The following is a 13,724-nucleotide window of genomic DNA, read 5'->3' on the forward strand; positions in this document are numbered from 1 at the left end:
TCTAATGTAACAAACACCCATACAATGCGCACCACCCCGTGATGTTTTTCTCACTCCTACTAGTGAATGCAATGTAACACACACCCATACAATGCGCACCACCCCGTGATGTTTTTCTCACTCCTACTAGTGAATCTAATGTAACACACACCCATACAATGCGCACCACCCCGTGATGATTTTCTCACTCCTACTAGTGAATCTAATGTAACAAACACCCATACAATCCGCACCACCCCGTGATGTTTTTCTCACTCCTACTCGTGAATCTAATGTAACAAACACCCATACAATCCGCACCACCCCGTGATGTTTTTCTCACTCCTACTAGTGAATGTAATTTAACACACACCCATACAATGCGCACCACCCCGTGATGTTTTTCTCACTCCTACTACTGAATGTAATGTAACACACACCCATACAATGCGCACCACCCCGTGATGTTTTTCTCACTCCTACTAGTGAATGTAATGTAACACACACCCATACAATTCGCACCACTCCATGATGTTTTTCTCACTCCTACTAGTGAATGTAATGTAACACACACCCATACAATGCGCACCACCCCGTGATGTTTTTCTCACTCCTACCAATGAATGTAATGTAACACACACCCATACAATGCGCACCACCCCGTGATGTTTTTCTCACTCCTACTAGTGAATGTAATGTAACACACACCCATACAATGCGCACCACCCCGTGATGTTTTTCTCACTCCTACTCGTGAATCTAATGTAACAAACACCCATACAATGCGCACCACCCCGTGATGTTTTTCTCACTCCTACTAGTGAATGTAATGTAACACACACCCATACAATGCGCACCACCCCGTGATGTTTTTCTCACTCCTACTAGTGAATGTAATGTAACACACACCCATACAATGCGCACCACCCCGTGATGTTTTTCTCACTCCTACTAGTGAATGTAATGTAACACACACCCATACAATGCGCACCACCCCGTGATGATTTTCTCACTCCTACTAGTGAATCTAATGTAACAAACACCCATACAATGCGCACGACCCCGTGATGATTTTCTCACTCCTGCTAGTGAATCTAATGTAACAAACACCCATACAATCCGCACCACCCCGTGAGGTTTTTCTCACTCCTACTAGTGAATGTAATGTAACACACACCCATACAATGCGCACGACCCCGTGATGATTTTCTCACTCCTACTAGTGAATCTAATGTAACAAACACCCATACAATCCGCACCACCCCGTGATGTTTTTCTCACTCCTACTAGTGAATGTAATGTAACACACACCCATACAATGCGCACCACCCCGTGATGTTTTTCTCACTCCTACTAGTGAATGTAATGTAACACACACCCATACAATGCGCACCACCCCGTGATGTTTTTCTCACTCCTACTAGTGAATGTAATGTAACACACACCCATACAATGCGCACCACCCCGTGATGTTTTTCTCACTCCTACTCGTGAATCTAATGTAACACACACCCATACAATGCGCACCACCCCGTGATGTTTTTCTCACTCCTACTACTGAATGTAATGTAACACACACCCATACAATGCGCACCACACCGTGATGTTTTTCTCACTCCTACTAGTGAATGTAATGTAACACACACCCATACAATTCGCACCACTCCGTGATGTTTTTCTCACTCCTACTAGTGAATGTAATGTAACACACACCCATACAATGCGCACCACCCCGTGATGTTTTTCTCACTCCTATTAGTGAATGTAATGTAACACACACCCATACAATGCGCACCACCCCGTGATGTTTTTCTCACTCCTACTAGTGAATGTAATGTAACACACACCCATATAATGCGCACCACCCCGTGATGTTTTGCTCACTCCTACTCGTGAATCTAATGAAACAAACACCCATACAATGCGCACCACCCCGTGATGTTTTTCTCACTCCTACTAGTGAATGTAATGTAACACACACCCATACAATGCGCACCACCCCGTGATGTTTTTCTCACTCCTACTAGTGAATGTAATGTAACACACACCCATACAATGCGCACCACCCCGTGATGTTTTTCTCACTCCTACTAGTGAATGTAATGTAACACACACCCATACAATGCGCACCACCCCGTGATGATTTTCTCACTCCTACTAGTGAATCTAATGTAACAAACACCCATACAATCCGCACCATCCCGTGATGTTTGTCTCACTCCTACTAGTGAATGTAATGTAACACACACCCATACAATTCGCACCACTCCGTGATGTTTTTCTCACTCCTACTAGTGAATGTAATGTAACACACACCCATACAATGCGCACCACCCCGTGATGTTTTTCTCACTCCTACTAGTGAATGTAATGTAACACACACCCATACAATGCGCACCACCCCGTGATGTTTTTCTCACTCCTACTAGTGAATGTAATGTAACACACACCCATACAATGCGCACCACCCCGTGATGTTTTTCTCACTCCTACTCGTGAATCTAATGTAACAAACACCCATACAATGCGCACCACCCCGTGATGTTTTTCTCACTCCTACTAGTGAATGTAATGTAACACAGACCCATACAATGCGCACCACCCCGTGATGATTTTCTCACTCCTACTAGTGAATCTAATGTAACAAACACCCATACAATGCGCACGACCCCGTGATGATTTTCTCACTCCTACTAGTGAATCTAATGTAACAAACACCCATACAATCCGCACCACCCCGTGATGTTTTTCTCACTCCTACTAGTGAATGTAATGTAACACACACCCATACAATGCGCACGACCCCGTGATGATTTTCTCACTCCTACTAGTGAATCTAATGTAACAAACACCCATACAATCCGCACCACCCCGTGATGTTTTTCTCACTCCTACTAGTGAATGTAATGTAACAAACACCCATACAATGCGCACCACCCTGTGATGTTTTTCTCACTCCTACTCGTGAATCTAATGTAACAAACACCCATACAATGCGCACCACCCCGTGATGTTTTTCTCACTCCTACTAGTGAATGTAATGTAACACACACCCATACAATGCGCACCACCCCGTGATGTTTTTCTCACTCCTACTAGTGAATGTAATGTAACACACACCCATACAATGCGCACCACCCCGTGATGTTTTTCTCACTCCTACTCGTGAATCTAATGTAACAAACACCCATACAATGCGCACCACCCCGTGATGTTTTTCTCACTCCTACTAGTGAATGTAATGTAACACAAACCCATACAATGCGCACCACCCCGTGATGTTTTTCTCACTCCTACTAGTGAATGTAATGTAACACACACCCATACAATGCGCACCACCCCGTGATGTTTTTCTCACTCCTACTAGTGAATGTAATGTAACACACACCCATACAATGCGCACCACCCCGTGATGATTTTCTCACTCCTACTAGTGAATCTAATGTAACAAACACCCATACAATGCGCACGACCCCGTGATGATTTTCTCACTCCTACTAGTGAATCTAATGTAACAAACACCCATACAATCCGCACCACCCCGTGATGTTTTTCTCACTCCTACTAGTGAATGTAAAGTAACACACACCCATACAATGCGCACGACCCCGTGATGATTTTCTCACTCCTACTAGTGAATCTAATGTAACAAACACCCATACAATCCGCACCACCCCGTGATGTTTTTCTCACTCCTACTAGTGAATGTAATGTAACACACACCCATACAATGCGCACCACCCTGTGATGTTTTTCTCACTCCTACTCGTGAATCTAATGTAACAAACACCCATACAATGCGCACCACCCCGTGATGTTTTTCTCACTCCTACTCGTGAATGTAATGTAACACACACCCATACAATGCGCACCACCCCGTGATGTTTTTCTCACTCCTACTAGTGAATGTAACGTAACACACACCCATACAATGCGCACCACCCCGTGATGTTTTTCTCACTCCTACTAGTGAATGTAATGTAACACACACCCATACAATGCGCACCACCCCGTGATGTTTTTCTCACTCCTACTAGTGAATGTAATGTAACACACACCCATACAATGCGCACCACCCCGTGATGTTTTTCTCACTCCTACTAGTGAATGTAATGTAACACACACCCATACAATGCGCACCACCCCGTGATGTTTTTCTCACTCCTACTAGTGAATCTAATGTAACACACACCCATACAATGCGCACCACCCCGTGATGTTTTTCTCACTCCTAGTAGTGAATGTAATGTAACACACACCCATACAATGCGCACCACCCCGTGATGTTTTTCTCACTCCTACTAGTGAATGTAATGTAACACACACCCATACAATGCGCACCACCCCGTGATGTTTTTCTCACTCCTACTAATGAATCTAATGTAACACACACCCATACAATGCGCACCACCCCGTGATGTTTTTCTCACTCCTACTAGTGAATGTAATGTAACACACACCCATACAATGCGCACCACCCCGTGATGTTTTTCTCACTCCTACTAGTGAATGTAATATAACACACACCCATACAATGCGCACCACCCCGTGATGTTTTTCTCACTCCTACTAGTGAATGTAATGTAACACACACCCATACAATGCGCACCACCCCGTGATGTTTTTCTCACTCCTACTAGTGAATGTAATGTAACACACACCCATACAATGCGCACCACCCCGTGATGTTTTTCTCACTCCTACTAGTGAATGTAATGTAACACACACCCATACAATGCGCACCACCCCGTGATGTTTTTCTCACTCCTACTAGTGAATGTAATGTAACAAACACCCATACAATGCGCACCACCCCGTGATGATTTTCTCACGCCTACTAGTGAATCTAATGTAACAAACACCCATACAATCCGCACCACCCCGTGATGTTTTTCTCACTCCTACTACTGAATGTAATGTAACACACACCCATACAATGCGCACCACCCCGTGATGTTTTTCTCACTCCTACTCGTGAATCTAATGTAACAAACACCCATACAATGCGCACCACACCGTGATGTTTTTCTCACTGCTACTAGTGAATGTAATGTAACACACACCCATACAATGCGCACCACCCCGTGATGTTTTTCTCACTCCTACTAGTGAATGTAATGTAACACACACCCATACAATGCGCACCACCCCGTGATGTTTTTCTCACTCCTACTAGTGAATGTAATGTAACACACACCCATACAATGCGCACCACCCCGTGATGTTTTTCTCACTCCTACCAGTGAATCTAATGTAACACACAGCCATACAATGCGCACCACCCCGTGATGTTTTTCTCACTCGTACTAGTGAATGTAATGTAACACACACCCATACAATGCGCACCACCCCGTGATGTTTTTCTCACTCCTACCAGTGAATCTAATGTAACAAACACCCATACAGTGCGCACCACCCCGTGATGTTTTTCTCACTCCTACTAGTGAATGTAATGTAACACACACCCATACAATGCGCACCACCCCGTGATGTTTTTCTCTTTCCTACTAGTGAATCTAATGTAACACACAGCCATACAATGCGCACCACCCCGTGATGTTTTTCTCACTCGTACTAGTGAATGTAATGTAACACACACCCATACAATGCGAAACAGCCCGTGATGTTTTTCTCACTCCTACCAGTGAATCTAATGTAACAAACACCCATACAATGCGCACCACCCCGTGATGTTTTTCTCACTCCTACTAGTGAATGTAATGTAACACACACCCATACAATGCGCACCACCCCGTGATGTTTTTCTCACTCCTACTCGTGAATCTAATGTAACACACACCCATACAATGCGCACCACCCCGTGATGTTTTTCTCACTCCTACTAGTGAATGTAATGTAACACACACCCATACAATGCGCACCACCCCGTGATGATTTTCTCACTCCTACTAGTGAATCTAATGTAACAAACACCCATACAATGCGCACGACCCCGTGATGATTTTCTCACTCCTACTAGTGAATCTAATGTAACAAACACCCATACAATCCACACCACCCCGTGATGTTTTTCTCACTCCTACTAGTGAATGTAATGTAACACACACCCATACAATGCGCACGACCCCGTGATGATTTTCTCACTCCTACTAGTGAATCTAATGTAACAAACACCCATACAATCCGCACCACCCCGTGATGTTTTTCTCACTCCTACTAGTGAATGTAATGTAACAAACACCCATACAATGCGCACCACCCCGTGATGTTTTTCTCACTCCTACTCGTGAATCTAATGTAACAAACACCCATACAATGCGCACCACCCCGTGATGTTTTTCTCACTCCTACTAGTGAATGTAATGTAACACACACCCATACAATGCGCACCACCCCGTGATGTTTTTCTCACTCCTACTAGTGAATGTAACGTAACACACAGCCATACAATGCGCACCACCCCGTGATGTTTTTCTCACTCCTACTAGTGAATGTAATGTAACACACACCCATACAATGCGCACCACCCCGTGATGTTTTTCTCACTCCTACTAGTGAATGTAATGTAACACACACCCATACAATGCGCACCACCCCGTGATGTTTTTCTCACTCCTACCAGTGAATGTAATGTAACACACACCCATACAATGCGCACCACCCCGTGATGTTTTTCTCACTCCTACTAGTGAATCTAATGTAACACACACCCATACAATGCGCACCACCCCGTGATGTTTTTCTCACTCCTAGTAGTGAATGTAATGTAACACACACCCATACAATGCGCACCACCCCGTGATGTTTTTCTCACTCCTACTACTGAATGTAATGTAACACACACCCATACAATGCGCACCACCCCGTGATGTTTTTCTCACTCCTACTAATGAATCTAATGTAACACACAAGCATACAATGCGCACCACCCCGTGATGTTTTTCTCACTCCTACTAGTGAATGTAATGTAACACACACCCATACAATGCGCACCACCCCGTGATGTTTTTCTCACTCCTACTAGTGAATGTAATGTAACAAACACCCATACAATCCGCACCACCCCGTGATGTTTTTCTCACTCCTACTAGTCAATGTAATGTAACACACACCCATACAATGCGCACCACCCAGTGATGTTTTTCTCACTCCTACTAGTGAATGTAATGTAACACACACCCATACAATGCGCACCACCCCGTGATGTTTTTCTCACTCCTACAAGTGAATGTAATGTAACACACACCCATACAATGCGCACCACCCCGTGATGTTTTTCTCAATCCTACTAGTGAATGTAATGTAACACACACCCATACAATGCGCACCACCCCGTGATGATTTTCTCACGCCTACTAGTGAATCTAATGTAACAAACACCCATACAATCCGCACCACCCCGTGATGTTTTTCTCACTCCTACTAGTGAATGTAATGTAACACACACCCATACAATGCGCACCACCCCGTGATGTTTTTCTCACTCCTACTACTGAATGTAATGTAACACACACCCATACAATGCGCACCACCCCGTGATGTTTTTCTCACTCCTACTAGTGAATGTAATGTAACACACACCCATACAATTCGCACCACTCCGTGATGTTTTTCTCACTCCTACTAGTGAATGTAATGTAACACACACCCATACAATGCGCACCACCCCGTGATGTTTTTCTCACTCCTACCAGTGAATGTAATGTAACACACACCCATACAATGCGCACCACCCCGTGATGTTTTTCTCACTCCTACTAGTGAATGTAATGTAACACACACCCATACAATGCGCACCACCCCGTGATGTTTTTCTCACTCCTACTCGTGAATCTAATGTAACAAACACCCATACAATGCGCACCACCCCGTGATGTTTTTCTCACTCCTACTAGTGAATGTAATGTAACACACACCCATACAATGCGCACCACCCCGTGATGTTTTTCTCACTCCTACTAGTGAATGTAATGTAACACACACCCATACAATGCGCACCACCCCGTGATGTTTTTCTCACTCCTACTAGTGAATGTAATGTAACACACACCCATACAATGCGCACCACCCCGTGATGATTTTCTCACTCCTACTAGTGAATCTAATGTAAAAAACACCCATACAATGCGCACGACCCCGTGATGATTTTCTCACTCCTACTAGTGAATCTAATGTAACAAACACCCATACAATCCGCACCACCCCGTGAGGTTTTTCTCACTCCTACTAGTGAATGTAATGTAACACACACCCATACAATGCGCACGACCCCGTGATGATTTTCTCACTCCTACTAGTGAATCTAATGTAACAAACACCCATACAATCCGCACCACCCCGTGATGTTTTTCTCACTCCTACTTGTGAATGTAATGTAACAAACACCCATACAATGCGCACCACCCCGTGATGTTTTTCTCACTCCTACTCCTGAATCTAATGTAACAAACACCCATACAATGCGCACCACCCCGTGATGTTTTTCTCACTCCTACTAGTGAATGTAATGTAACACACACCCATACAATGCGCACCACCCCGTGATGTTTTTCTCACTCCTACTACTGAATGTAATGTAACACACACCCATACAATGCGCACCACACCGTGATGTTTTTCTCACTCCTACTAGTGAATGTAATGTAACACACACCCATACAATTCGCACCACTCCGTGATGTTTTTCTCACTCCTACTAGTGAATGTAATGTAACACACACCCATACAATGCGCACCACCCCGTGATGTTTTTCTCACTCCTATTAGTGAATGTAATGTAACACACACCCATACAATGCGCACCACCCCGTGATGTTTTTCTCACTCCTACTAGTGAATGTAATGTAACACACACCCATACAATGCGCACCACCCCGTGATGTTTTGCTCACTCCTACTCGTGAATCTAATGAAACAAACACCCATACAATGCGCACCACCCCGTGATGTTTTTCTCACTCCTACTAGTGAACGTAATGTAACACACACCCATACAATGCGCACCACCCCGTGATGTTTTTCTCACTCCTACTAGTGAATGTAATGTAACACACACCCATACAATGCGCACGACCCCGTGATGTTTTTCTCACTCCTACTAGTGAATGTAATGTAACACACACCCATACAATGCGCACCACCCCGTGATGATTTTCTCACTCCTACTAGTGAATCTAATGTAACAAACACCCATACAATCCGCACCATCCCGTGATGTTTTTCTCACTCCTACTAGTGAATGTAATGTAACACACACCCATACAATTCGCACCACTCCGTGATGTTTTTCTGTCTCCTACTAGTGAATGTAATGTAACACACACCCATACAATGCGCACCACCCCGTGATGTTTTTCTCACTCCTACTAGTGAATGTAATGTAACACACACCCATACAATGCGCACCACCCCATGATGTTTTTCTCACTCCTACTAGTGAATGTAATGTAACACACACCCATACAATGCGCACCACCCCGTGATGTTTTTCTCACTCCTACTCGTGAATCTAATGTAACAAACACCCATACAATGCGCACCACCCCGTGATGTTTTTCTCACTCCTACTAGTGAATGTAATGTAACACAGACCCATACAATGCGCACCACCCCGTGATGTTTTTCTCACTCCTACTAGTGAATGTAATGTAACACACACCCATACAATGCGCACCACCCCGTGATGATTTTCTCACTCCTACTAGTGAATCTAATGTAACAAACACCCATACAATGCGCACGACCCCGTGATGATTTTCTCACTCCTACTAGTGAATCTAATGTAACAAACACCCATACAATCCGCACCACCCCGTGATGTTTTTCTCACTCCTACTAGTGAATGTAATGTAACACACACCCATACAATGCGCACGACCCCGTGATGATTTTCTCACTCCTACTAGTGAATCTAATGTAACAAACACCCATACAATCCGCACCACCCCGTGATGTTTTTCTCACTCCTACTAGTGAATGTAATGTAACAAACACCCATACAATGCGCACCACCCTGTGATGTTTTTCTCACTGCTACTCGTGAATCTAATGTAACAAACACCGATACAATGCGCACCACCCCGTGATGTTTTTCTCACTCCTACTTGTGAATGTAATGTAACACACACCCATACAATGCGCACCACCCCGTGATGTTTTTCTCACTCCTACTAGTGAATGTAATGTAACACACACCCATACAATGCGCACCACCCCGTGATGTTTTTCTCACTCCTACTAGTGAATGTAATGTAACACACACCCATACAATGCGCACCACCCCGTGATGTTTTTCTCACTCCTACTAGTGAATGTAATGTAACACACACCCATACAATGCGCACCACCCCGTGATGTTTTTCTCACTCCTACTCGTGAATCTAATGTAACAAACACCCATACAATGCGCACCACCCCGTGATGTTTTTCTCACTCCTACTAGTGAATGTAATGTAACACAAACCCATACAATGCGCACCACCCCGTGATGTTTTTCTCACTCCTACTAGTGAATGTAATGTAACACACACCCATACAATGCGCACCACCCCGTGATGTTTTTCTCACTCCTACTAGTGAATGTAATGTAACACACACCCATACAATGCGCACCACCCCGTGATGATTTTCTCACTCCTACTAGTGAATCTAATGTAACAAACACCCATACAATGCGCACGACCCCGTGATGATTTTCTCACTCCTACTAGTGAATCTAATGTAACAAACACCCATACAATCCGCACCACCCCGTGATGTTTTTCTCACTCCTACTAGTGAATGTAATGTAACACACACCCATACAATGCGCACGACCCCGTGATGATTTTCTCACTCCTACTAGTGAATCTAATGTAACAAACACCCATACAATCCGCACCACCCCGTGATGTTTTTCTCACTCCTACTAGTGAATGTAATGTAACAAACACCCATACAATGCGCACCACCCTGTGATGTTTTTCTCACTCCTACTCGTGAATCTAATGTAACAAACACCCATACAATGCGCACCACCCCGTGATGTTTTTCTCACTCCTACTTGTGAATGTAATGTAACACACACCCATACAATGCGCACCACCCCGTGATGTTTTTCTCACTCCTACTAGTGAATGTAACGGAACACACACCCATACAATGCGCACCACCCCGTGATGTTTTTCTCACTCCTACTAGTGAATGTAATGTAACACACACCCATACAATGCGCACCACCCCGTGATGTTTTTCTCACTCCTACTAGTGAATGTAATGTAACACACACCCATACAATGCGCACCACCCCGTGATGTTTTTCTCACTCCTACTAGTGAATGTAATGTAACACACACCCATACAATGCGCACCACCCCGTGATGTTTTTCTCACTCCTACTAGTGAATCTAATGTAACACACACCCATACAATGCGCACCACCCCGTGATGTTTTTCTCTCTCCTAGTAGTGAATGTAATGTAACACACACCCATACAATGCGCACCACCCCGTGATGTTTTTCTCACTCCTACTAGTGAATGTAATGTAACACACACCCATACAATGCGCACCACCCCGTGATGTTTTTCTCACTCCTACTAATGAATCTAATGTAACACACACCCATACAATGCGCACCACCCCGTGATGTTTTTCTCACTCCTACTAGTGAATTTAATGTAACACACACCCATACAATGCGCACCACCCCGTGATGTTTTTCTCACTCCTACTAGTGAATGTAATGTAACACACACCCATACAATGCGCACCACCCCGTGAAGTTTTTCTCACTCCTACTAGTGAATGTAATGTAACACACACCCATACAATGCGCACCACCCCGTGATGTTTTTCTCACTCCTACTAGTGAATGTAATGTAACACACACCCATACAATGCGCACCACCCCGTGATGTTTTTCTCACTCCTACTAGTGAATGTAATGTAACACACACCCATACAATGCGCACCACCCCGTGATGTTTTTCTCACTCCTACTAGTGAATGTAATGTAACACACACCCATACAATGCGCACCACCCCGTGATGATTTTCTCACGCCTACTAGTGAATCTAATGTAACAAACACCCATACAATCCGCACCACCCCGTGATGTTTTTCTCACTCCTACTAGTGAATGTAATGTAACACACACCCATACAATGCGCACCACCCCGTGATGTTTTTCTCACTCCTACTAGTGAATGTAATGTAACACACACCCATACAATGCGCACCACCCCGTGATGTTTTTCTCACTCCTACTAGTGAATGTAATGTAACACACACCCATACAATGCGCACCACCCCGTGATGATTTTCTCACTCCTACTAGTGAATCTAATGTAACAAACACCCATACAATGCGCACGACCCCGTGATGATTTTCTCACTCCTACTAGTGAATCTAATGTAACAAACACCCATACAATCCGCACCACCCCGTGATGTTTTTCTCACTCCTACTAGTGAATGTAATGTAACACACACCCATACAATGCGCACGACCCCGTGATGATTTTCTCACTCCTACTAGTGAATCTAATGTAACAAACACCCATACAATCCGCACCACCCCGTGATGTTTTTCTCACTCCTACTAGTGAATGTAATGTAACAAACACCCATACAATGCGCACCACCCTGTGATGTTTTTCTCACTGCTACTCGTGAATCTAATGTAACAAACACCGATACAATGCGCACCACCCCGTGATGTTTTTCTCACTCCTACTTGTGAATGTAATGTAACACACACCCATACAATGCGCACCACCCCGTGATGTTTTTCTCACTCCTACTAGTGAATGTAATGTAACACACACCCATACAATGCGCACCACCCCGTGATGTTTTTCTCACTCCTACTAGTGAATGTAATGTAACACACACCCATACAATGCGCACCACCCCGTGATGTTTTTCTCACTCCTACTAGTGAATGTAATGTAACACACACCCATACAATGCGCACCACCCCGTGATGTTTTTCTCACTCCTACTCGTGAATCTAATGTAACAAACACCCATACAATGCGCACCACCCCGTGATGTTTTTCTCACTCCTACTAGTGAATGTAATGTAACACAAACCCATACAATGCGCACCACCCCGTGATGTTTTTCTCACTCCTACTAGTGAATGTAATGTAACACACACCCATACAATGCGCACCACCCCGTGATGTTTTTGTCACTCCTACTAGTGAATGTAATGTAACACACACCCATACAATGCGCACCACCCCGTGATGATTTTCTCACTCCTACTAGTGAATCTAATGTAACAAACACCCATACAATGCGCACGACCCCGTGATGATTTTCTCACTCCTACTAGTGAATCTAATGTAACAAACACCCATACAATCCGCACCACCCCGTGATGTTTTTCTCACTCCTACTAGTGAATGTAATGTAACACACACCCATACAATGCGCACGACCCCGTGATGATTTTCTCACTCCTACTAGTGAATCTAATGTAACAAACACCCATACAATCCGCACCACCCCGTGATGTTTTTCTCACTCCTACTAGTGAATGTAATGTAACAAACACCCATACAATGCGCACCACCCTGTGATGTTTTTCTCACTCCTACTCGTGAATCTAATGTAACAAACACCCATACAATGCGCACCACCCCGTGATGTTTTTCTCACTCCTACTTGTGAATGTAATGTAACACACACCCATACAATGCGCACCACCCCGTGATGTTTTTCTCACTCCTACTAGTGAATGTAACGGAACACACACCCATACAATGCGCACCACCCCGTGATGTTTTTCTCACTC

Source organism: Cavia porcellus, unplaced genomic scaffold (assembly GCF_034190915.1).
Source record: "Cavia porcellus strain 051 isolate PalLab524CR breed Dunkin Hartley unplaced genomic scaffold, mCavPor4.1 scaffold_92, whole genome shotgun sequence".
Taxonomy (NCBI): domain Eukaryota; kingdom Metazoa; phylum Chordata; class Mammalia; order Rodentia; family Caviidae; genus Cavia; species Cavia porcellus.